Source organism: Medicago truncatula, chromosome 6 (genome assembly GCF_003473485.1).
Source record: "Medicago truncatula cultivar Jemalong A17 chromosome 6, MtrunA17r5.0-ANR, whole genome shotgun sequence".
In the NCBI taxonomy this organism is placed as follows: domain Eukaryota; kingdom Viridiplantae; phylum Streptophyta; class Magnoliopsida; order Fabales; family Fabaceae; genus Medicago; species Medicago truncatula.
In genome coordinates this window covers 1,190,356-1,200,570 of record NC_053047.1, presented here as the reverse complement: position 1 = coordinate 1,200,570, position 10,215 = coordinate 1,190,356, and the positions used below count along the sequence as shown (strand labels likewise).

Sequence of the window (10,215 nt, the reverse complement as noted above, 5' to 3'; positions counted from 1 at the left end):
ATTCACCTTGGCGAGTTGAGGTTTCTTCACCAGTGGGTTTGTGACACGTCACCTCTGAGGAGTTTTAGCCGCCCTAACTCGCCTCGCGAGTAAATGCACTCACCATTGCGAGTTGCTCGCCTTCCATTCGCCTTTGCGAGTTGAGGGCGTGTGAAAACTGGTGCTCTCTGGAACTTGCTTGCCTTTGAGACTCGCCTTTCACTCACCATTTCGAGTTCACTCGCCTCCTGCTCACCATTGCGTGTTGAGTGCGAGTGATTTCTTGTACTCTTTGACTCTTGCTCACCTCTGACTCGCCTTTGGTCATCTTTTACTCGCTATTGCGAGTTCACTTTTGCACTTCTTCTTTGTTTTTCTTCTTTGCTTAGTGTCTTGAGTTCAATTCCTGCATAAATGGGTAAAGTAAGATAGATAAAGCGTAAAATGACTATAATCACTTATCTCTCGGTTTTTCCCTAAATAACTTGGAAAACAAGTAATAAAAGTGCTTTAAATATTCATTTAAAATACAACTTTCTAGCATTTATCACAAGTCCCAAAAACAAAAATATTTGATGTTCTCAATTCGTCATAATGCATGGTGTACCGTGGAGCTTTATCATTAGAGATATCCACAAGATCACCTTTACTCCACATTAGGAATCTAACAACATGGACGTGTTCCACTGTCTTTAGCATCGACACATAATCAGATAGACATCAAGTTATTCATAGCATCAAGGAACACATTCAAATCAGAAATGCACCCCTGTCTATCTCAAGAGTAAAGATAGCCACCAACAAAGCGCACCACTAGAGCACATTACTATAAACAAATGATTTTCCCCCATTACTATTAGCACACTTCCCGAATTTGGTATCAATGTGCTTTTGTAGGTACATCTTTTCATTTGCTAACAAAAGTGGCTTATTACCAATCACGAAGGATTCAACAATTGACGTTAAACCTTGTGTCTTTAAACATGATTCATATATGTAATATATTGTGACATATTTTAACAATTTACACCTTGCCACAATGACATGCTATATTTTGACCCCCTTAAAAGTTAAAAGTGGCATTTTTATATTTTCTTGTGCAAGATATGAGTGAAAGTCTCAAAATGCAAACATTTTTATATTTTACTGTACAAAAATATAAAATGGATATATTTTACTATTCTAGGGTTCGAAGAAAACTGCGTTTGTCGAATAATCTGTATGAAGTTATTTAATGAAACATTTTTGTATAAAATAGAAATTACGCTCAATAGATACAATTTTATTGTACGCAATTTAGAGTTGTGTCTAATAGATACTTTCTTTTTTGAAAGGATGTCTAATAGATACTTAGTTAATTTTGTTTTATCATGAATTTGAGTGGTGTTGTACCCACACAAAAATGTATTAATTGGTTTAATATGTAATTTAAATGATTGTAATTGTATCCGATAAATGTATTTATGCTTATAATTGTATGCATATTGAGTAAAAAAAAACTTTATACATATTATAATTACATTGTCATCATTTAGTAATAATGATTTTACATAACCACATTACATTTATTTGTTGCAGTTCATTTATAATTATACAAGCAGTGACATTTCATTCTCCGTATATCTTGTACCAACAAACCACTAATAACAACACTTGCATAATATAGGCAATATGCGTAGCCGTCTGTCAAATAGATTAAAGGTTAGTGGGTGAGAATTGAATTATGCAAGAAATCATAAGAGTAACAACATGTTGAAATATAATTATGGATCTAGAAGTAATTAAATTATTTGTCAACTTAACTGTTTAATAACAAAAACAAACATTCAAAATGCACATTGCCATTTGATCGTCAGCACAAATTTCTAGACAGTCTTCATCCTTTTCACATTTGTGAAAAGCTATAATATAAACCATAAAATAAATAATGTCAATTCAAAGTGATGAAATGTTTCCTTAAAAAAAAGGGATGAACGTTGTTTATAAAATTAAAAATAATGTGATAAAAACGACTAACGGAAATCTTCGGCTATAACATGAAGTAGGAAAAGATATAGGATCATAGTATAAACAAACTTGAGAACCGCATCCATGTTTATTATTCTTTGCTTGTACCTAAAAGAAATTTGATCGATCACTTTCTAATTTTTAGCATATATATATTGGCATTTAAAACCCTTTTTAAAAATTAATCATTACTCTCATATATATCAATATTATATATAAAGGGAATACATGATTTTAGACTGACTTTTTTTTTTCTACTTATGCCCTTGAATAAATTTGTCTATAAAAATCATATTGTTTAGTCATTGAAAATGATACGATTTATATTATATTTGTTATATTGTCTTTTTTTAAGGATATTTATTATATTGTTGATATCATTTAAATATATAAATTTGATATTTATAATTTAAAAGTCACAAATATTTACACATATAATTTAATTACAACCAAAATTTAATATAAAGTACTGCTTATAATCTATATGTATTAGCGAAATAAAAAGATCCAACAAATGCTAGTAATAATAATAACAATTTTCACACTCAATTGATAACATAATAATATCGATGTGTAACTTTTATCTTTTTTCTCACTCAATTGATAACATAATAATAATAATAATAATAATAATAATAATAATAATAATAATAATAATAATTAGTAATTGTCTTAATTATATCGATGTGTAACTTTTATCTTTTTTCTCACTCAATTGATAACATATATTTAGTAAATATTTCACATTAAAATATTGTCTGTCGTCCTTGTTTTGTTTTTTTATCCACATTTGTTTTCTCCCTTTTTTGGCTTATCATGATAGAAAGGGGCTAATAATAATAATAATAATAATAATAATAATTCTCTCGAAAAAATAATAATGATGATAATAATTAAGTTTGTCTTGATTATATGATGTGTAACTTTTATCCTTTTACTCATTCAATTGATCACATATCTTTAATAAATAATATTTCACATTAAAATATTGTTTGTCATCACTATTATTTTTTTTATCCACTTTTGTTTTCTCCATTTTTGGCTTTTCATGATAGAAAAGAGCTTGATCTCAAAAGAGAATAATTACGTACGGTCCTGATTCGACAATGACGTGGCTAGTAATGAAGCTTAGAATTTTGCATTTGGCACATTATATATAAATTTAAGTGTATATTTTCAATGAGATTGTTAGTTATTTTTGAATTTGCATGAGGTTGCGCCTCTTTTAAGTGGCTGGGCATGCTTGTGAAGCAATGCAACCTGAAACAAGGATTGGATTCCAAAGAAGAAAGTGATTGTGATAGAGAAAGGTGAGCAACCAAGTAAGCAACTAGGGATATCAAATGATGATGAATGGGAATGTTCCTAAGAAAGCTTGCTCTAAAGACCAAAATATATATGCATGAGGTACATATTGCCAATTCTTATGAGTTCTTGATGTGTATGCATTTAACACCCAGGAACAAAGGAAAAGGTTGTGAAAATTCATTAATGACACTTGTAATAAAACTTATGGGGACTTGTTAATTGGAGGTGGTTTCATCACTGTATCATTGGTTGAATACTCTGTCAGAGGTAAAAACAATAGGGGATTATTACACATGGTGCAATAATCAAGCAAGAAATTATAAAATCTATTCTAAGATAGATAGATTTCTTGCCAACACTAGTTTGGTTACAAAGTTTTAGTAATGTAATGGGTGAAGTGTATCCTAAAGGAGTATTTGATCACTTTCCTAAAAGTTTGGATTTGGTTTGTCCTTCTTTTACGAGGAATACCCCGTTCAGGTTTCTTAATGTATTGACTAAGCATCAAATGTTTCCAAACTTGATACACGAAAAATGGGGGATGATTTACTTCTTTTCTCAAGAGGAGATGTAGGGTATGTTACTCAATTGTTTGAAGCTTTTAATTTGTTTTCTGCTGCATCGGGACTCGAAGACACTCTAAGTATTATTTATATATTTTTTTTTAAGAACTCCAAGGTATTATTTGAAAAATGAAGAGGGTAAGTAAAGGAAGGATTTGATAAGAGGATGAGAGAAATTGCATTTTATTTTTAGTGTTTTTTAATGGGATAAAAGGAAGAAGTCTAGTGAAATACACTAAATTCTCACAACTTGTTGAATCAATGTTTAAATTTATGTTAGATAATGTCTGGAATAAGATTACTTCTGGTGGAAGAAACTTGAAAAAAAAAAAAACAAAGTGAAACTTATTGGATAAAGAATTAGGTGAAAACTTACTATTAATTTTAAATGTCATGAATCTGAGAGGATATTCTTATGTGTGTGAGTTCAACGAACATTGAAAACTGGTTGGACACATAATTTATTACCTTGGCTTTGATTGACTAGTTTAAATAGTCCATCTATATTTACCGTTGTATTCTCAACTTTTTTGTTTTTAAAATAAGATAAGAGAATATACTTTTTGGACAATTTATTTTTTAAGAGGTTGAAGAACGCTTATTTAGCAATAAGAGTAAACTCAAAAGAACGTGGAAGGCTAAAGTGAGTTTTTCCGCCTCTCTCGACCGACATATAATCCTCTAATAGAATGTTTGGTTTGACGTTTTTATCAAATTCTCGCGTCTCAGTCACTTTACCGTGACTTTTACGAAGCTGGAAATTCCAGCTTTAGTCTGGACGTACGTTTTTTTCCGATCCATCGCTATTCCAAACACAACATAAGTTAATCTAATTTAGTGAACAAAAGATAGATCCAATAGATAGAAAATAACCACATCATTAAGTGAACTATAATCCAGTCGTTTTTACCACTTGAGGAATTTGCATTTTTTACCATCTAATGTTTGTAGAATTAAACTGGATTCAAGTATACTCACAAACTTCAATCGGATAAACACGGGACAAATGTTTGTAGATTTAAAAAGGGTCAAGATGCATTTAAATTCGAAAATCAACAAAGAAATTCACCAAAACTCAGAGTTCGCAAACATGCTAAAAAACAACCATTTTTTTTTTTTTTTTTGGTAAATAGAGATAACTTTCATTAACCAAAACAGTTATTACAAACTACATGGCAACAAGAAGCCACAAAGACAAAGAAGCAAAAGTTAATCTCACACAACAATAAACAAAAGTCAAAGGTCTCACAAGCTTAACATTAGACTCTTCATCTTTTTAGATTTCAACCCGCTAATGTAGACAATCTTCTTAATTTGATTAAGGAGCTCCTGAACCGATTGATGTATGTCCTGAAATCTTCTGGCATTCCTTTCCTTCAAAATCATATATTGCGTGATACTCAAGACCATTCTACTCATTTGATGAGTACCATTGTTCCATTGCACTGCCTTTGAATATATTGCATCACATTATGCCAGTTGCAATCAATTATGTTCATATTACTCCAATGCATTGCACCTGTCTAAACAGCCTTTGAATACTCACAAGTAAAGAAAAGGTGAGAATGTGTTTCATTCTCTTTTTTACATAAAATGCACGTTTGGTTACAATAGATTCCAACTTTATTCAATCTTTCATAAGTTGGCAATCTACCATGAATAGCTAGCCAAGTAACAAACAAACATTTTGGAGGGGCAGGGTTATTACATGTCATTTTCATCCAGCTCACTTTGACAAAATCACCTCTTAAAGCATTATACATTCGCTTAATAGCGAAGTTAGCTTGTTGAAACATATCACCATTGACATTGGAAAAAGTATTTGCTCCAGCAAAAACTTTTTTTACTACCCATGAAGCTTGTGATGGTACTTCCATTAGAAGCACATTTCTCCCTTTTATGTAATATTCATGAACCCACTTCACCCATAAGACATCTTTCTTATTGGCAAGGTTCCAAAACTGCTTACTTAGGGCAGCCTGGTTCCAACAATGCAAATCTATGACATTCCAACCACCACCTGATTTTGGCAAACAAATGTGCTCCCAGGCAATAAGAGCTCTTTTTGAAATACCAGATTTACCAGTCCAAAGGAAGACTCTACAAGCAGTTTGAATAAGTTTCAAAACTTTTTTAGGAAGGGGAAAGACTTGGCTGCAATAAGTTTGCACACCAAATAACACTGACTTAATAAGTTGTAATCTTCCGGCATAAGATAACAACTTTGATGACCAGTTTTCAATCCTGCTGATAATTTTCTTTACCAAAGGTTGACATTGCATAACAGTTAATTTTTTAGAGGATAAAGGAACCCCCAAATATTTAAACGGGAGATCACCTTTGGTAAGACTAAACTTGGTAAGGATTGCCTCTTGAGTACTAATAGCTACACCACCAAAATAGATTGAGCTTTTGGATTGGTTAGCTTTGAGACCAGATGCAGAAGAAAACAAATCAAAAGCTTCAAACAATTGAGTAACAGACCCCACATCTCCTCTTGAAAATAGAAGTAAATCATCAGCAAAACATATATGCATTAGATTTAGTCTTTTGCATCTAGGATGGTATCTAAACTCAGAGTTTTTCGTAAGCTGCATCAGACACCTATTCAAATACTCCATACAGATCACAAAGAGGTAGGGAGAGATTGGATCTCCTTGTCTAAGTCCTTTCTTAGCTTGAAAAGGACTAGTCAGATCACCATTAACATTGAAAGTATAAGATGCAGTGGTGATACATGCCATCACCCAATTCACAAACTTATAAGGAAAGCCCAATTCAAGCATAAGATATTTCACGAAAGGCCATTCAAGAGAGTCATATGCCTTTTGTAAATCAATTTTCAGCATACATCTAGGGGAGACACCTTTCCTACCATAGCTCTTGACAAGTTCATGGCTTAAAATGATATTATCAAAGATCACTCTCCCTTTGATAAAAGCAGATTGACTTTCACTAACAATGCTATCTAGAACACCTTGCATTCTGTTAGTTAACACTTTAGAAATAATCTTGTATATCACATAGCAACATGCTATGGGCCTATAATTCTTAATTGATGTGGCATTTGGTATTTTAGGTATCAAAGTCACATATGTACTGTTTATAATTCTAGGCATGAATCCAGTTCTAAAGTATTCTATAAGAGCATCAGTGACACTTGCTCCAATAATATTCCAAGTACTTTTGAAAAAATGAACATTAAAGCCATCAATACCTGGGGCTTTAGAGGGATCCATAGAGGAAAGAGCATTCTTGACTTCATCAGCTGTGACCTCTGAACATAGCATAACTCGTTTCAAAACATTCAAACAACCATTATGCATGACAATTACAAACATTCAAAACCTCAAAGTACAACATCATAAAAAGTGTGTCAAAATCCACTTCTTTATCTTGTGACTTTTTACATCGTTTCTCCATAATCCTCCATGAACCTTGAGAGCCAAGTAAAGCTTTTAGAAGAACAAACCATTTTTTCATAATTCTCTTTTGTAAGAAGAGAAAAATGGAAAGTAGTGTATTGAGAGGTTTCCCTCTCTCAACTCCGAAACAACTTTGTTAGGAGAAGGAAAACATTTCTAATTGAGAATTCAAAACTTATGCGGCTAGAATATATTTTAAAATACATTACCATGACATGACACATGCATAATATGCGTGTCTTGTTTAACCTATGCAACTTGTTTCATTATCATGACATATGAATAGCCTTTTATGGTTGGTTTAGTTTTTAAGGTTTCTTGTTTATATTCGAATCATATAGTATTTAAAAGCATGTATCTTACCTATAATTTCATTTGACTCAATAATTTATTAAAATCTTTCATTTCAAAATGAATGACATGGACCTTTTCTTTATATATGGCTTGGGTGTGTTCTTATTCTTTTTGATCGAGAAGTTTTTATACTAGCTATTTCTTAAAAAATGACAAATTTGAGATTCAAACTCCGACTTGTATATCACATGTCCCTGTTGTACTATACTCACGAAACATAAATCTTATAAATTTATATGAGACTTATATAATTTAGGCTAACTTGCATTTTTGGTACCTTAACTATTTAAGTAGTATCGCTTTGGTCCCTTAATTAAATTTGATTTATTTTGGTCCCTTAATTATCTCCGTTATACATTTTGGTCATTTTCGTTAGTTTTAATTCAAAAACGTTTCGTTTTCTTCATCTTCTTCTCCTCTTTTTCATCTTCATATCATCTCCATCAACCCGTCAACAACAAGAATCCCAGAAAAGTTCCAAAAGAAAATGAAGAAAATCTAACGTTTTTGAATTAAAACTAACACGGAAAGGACCAACATGTGTAACAAAGAGAAGTTAAGGGACCAAAATAAATCGAATTTTAATTAAAGGACCAAAGCGATACTACCTAAATAGTTAAAGGACCAAAAATGTAATTAAGCCAATAATTTAAGTATTTTATTTAAATTACAATAAATACGAGCAAATATGTCGAAAAATAACACCCATCCTAGTTACTAAGTAATATTTTTTTCCCACGCATAATTGACTTATATAATTTAGGTATTTTATTTAAATTTCAATAAATAGGAGCAAATATGTCAAAAAATACACCCTGCTCCTATTTACTAAGTAATACTCTTTCTCGTCCTATTTACAAGAAATAATTGACTTTTTAAATACATTGAATAATTGATGTATTTGGTCTAGAATATAGACCGAATACATTAATTATTCAATGAATCTAAAAAGTTAAATGTCTTTTGTAAATAGAACCAGAGAGAGTATTTTTATTTATCTTTTACCACGCATTATATTCTTACAAGCACTTGTAATTCTAGCAACTAGAGAAACACTTCTTCCCCCTAGTTTCTTTATTCATAGTATACTTGCATGATAATTATGTTGTCATCATTTAATTAATGATTTTACATAATCACAATACATTTATTCATTACAGTTCCTTTATAATTCTGCATGTAGTGACATTTTATTCTCCATATATTTTGTATGCTGTCTGTCAAATAGATTAAAGGTTAATGAGAGAATTTAATTATGCAGGAAATCATAATAATAGAAACAACAGATAGAAATATAATTATGGGTTTAGAAGTAATTAAATTATTTTTTAACTTGTCATAGCTCAGTTGGTAGTACCATGCATTATTATATGCAGTGATCGGGGCTCGAATACCGGTCATCTCATTTATTCACCTTATGAGGTGAATTTTAGCCAATAAACTACCTGACCAATTTTTTATTTTATTTTTAACTTAACTGTTAATAACAAATGCAATTAGTCAAAACGCACTGTGCCATTTGAGCGTGTGCACAATCTTCATCTTTTTCACATCTGTGAAATGCTATAATATAAACCACAAAATAAATAATGTAAATAAAAATAGATGAAAGATTTTTCTAAAATAAAATATTTTTTTGAGAGGGTGATAAAAATGACTTACGTACAACATAAAGTAGGAAAAGATATAGGATCAAAGTATAAACAAACTTTAGAATTGCATCCATGTTTATTCTCCTTAGCTAGCACCAAATAGAAAATTGATTGTTCACTTTCTAGTTTTTAGCATACACACATGCATTGACATTTGAAACGCTTTTTAAAAACTAAAATATAAAGTGGATACATGATTTTGGATGGATTTTTTCATTATCTATTTTACCTTCGAACAAATTTGCCTATAAAAATATTATATTGTTTAGTCATTGAAAAATATATAATATTTGTTTAGTCACAAATATTTACGCCTATAATTTAATCACAACCAAAATTTAATAAAAAGTAATGCTTATAATCTATATGTGTGAGAGATATAAAAAGATCCGACAAACGGACACAGAGTGTCCATCTGAACGCTAGTAATAATAATAACAATGTTCACAAAATAATAATAATGATAATAATAAATGTCTATTTCGATGTGTAACTTTTATCCTTTTACTCACTCAATTTTCACATATTTTTAGTAAATATTTCACATTAAAATATTGTTTGTCATCACTGTTTTTGTTTTATCCACTTTTTTTTTTTTTTTTTGGCTCTTCATGATAGAAATGGGTTAATAATAATAATAAAAATAAATATTGTTTGCCATCATTGTTATTTTTAGAGTTGTGTTATTTGAACATCCATATATTTGATAACTTTTGTGACAATCAAAATTTTGTAAAGGAAATGAGATAGTGGCACAAAAACCAAAGTAATAGAGAGAGAAAGTAAAAAAATAATGTGAGTATAAAAAAAAAATTATCACAAAAGTTGTAAAAAATGGTTGTTCAAATATCATTTCTCTTATTTTTATATCCTCCACTTTCCTTTTCTCCCTTTTTGGCTTTTTGTGATAGGAAAGGGGCTAAATCT

The 10,215-nt window shown here is 30.6% G+C and overlaps 1 long non-coding RNA gene across 1 annotated transcript; it reads right to left on the bottom strand.

Moving 5' to 3' along the window:
• Nucleotides 1-1,463: 1,463 nt before the first annotated feature.
• On the bottom strand, nt 1,464-2,168 carry LOC25495160 (uncharacterized). The gene is made up of 3 exons (XR_003013109.2): nt 1,997-2,168; nt 1,783-1,880; nt 1,464-1,662 (listed from the first exon to the last, which is right to left on the bottom strand). It is a non-coding gene; the product is annotated as an uncharacterized lncRNA (long non-coding RNA).
• Nucleotides 2,169-10,215: the final 8,047 nt, after the last annotated feature.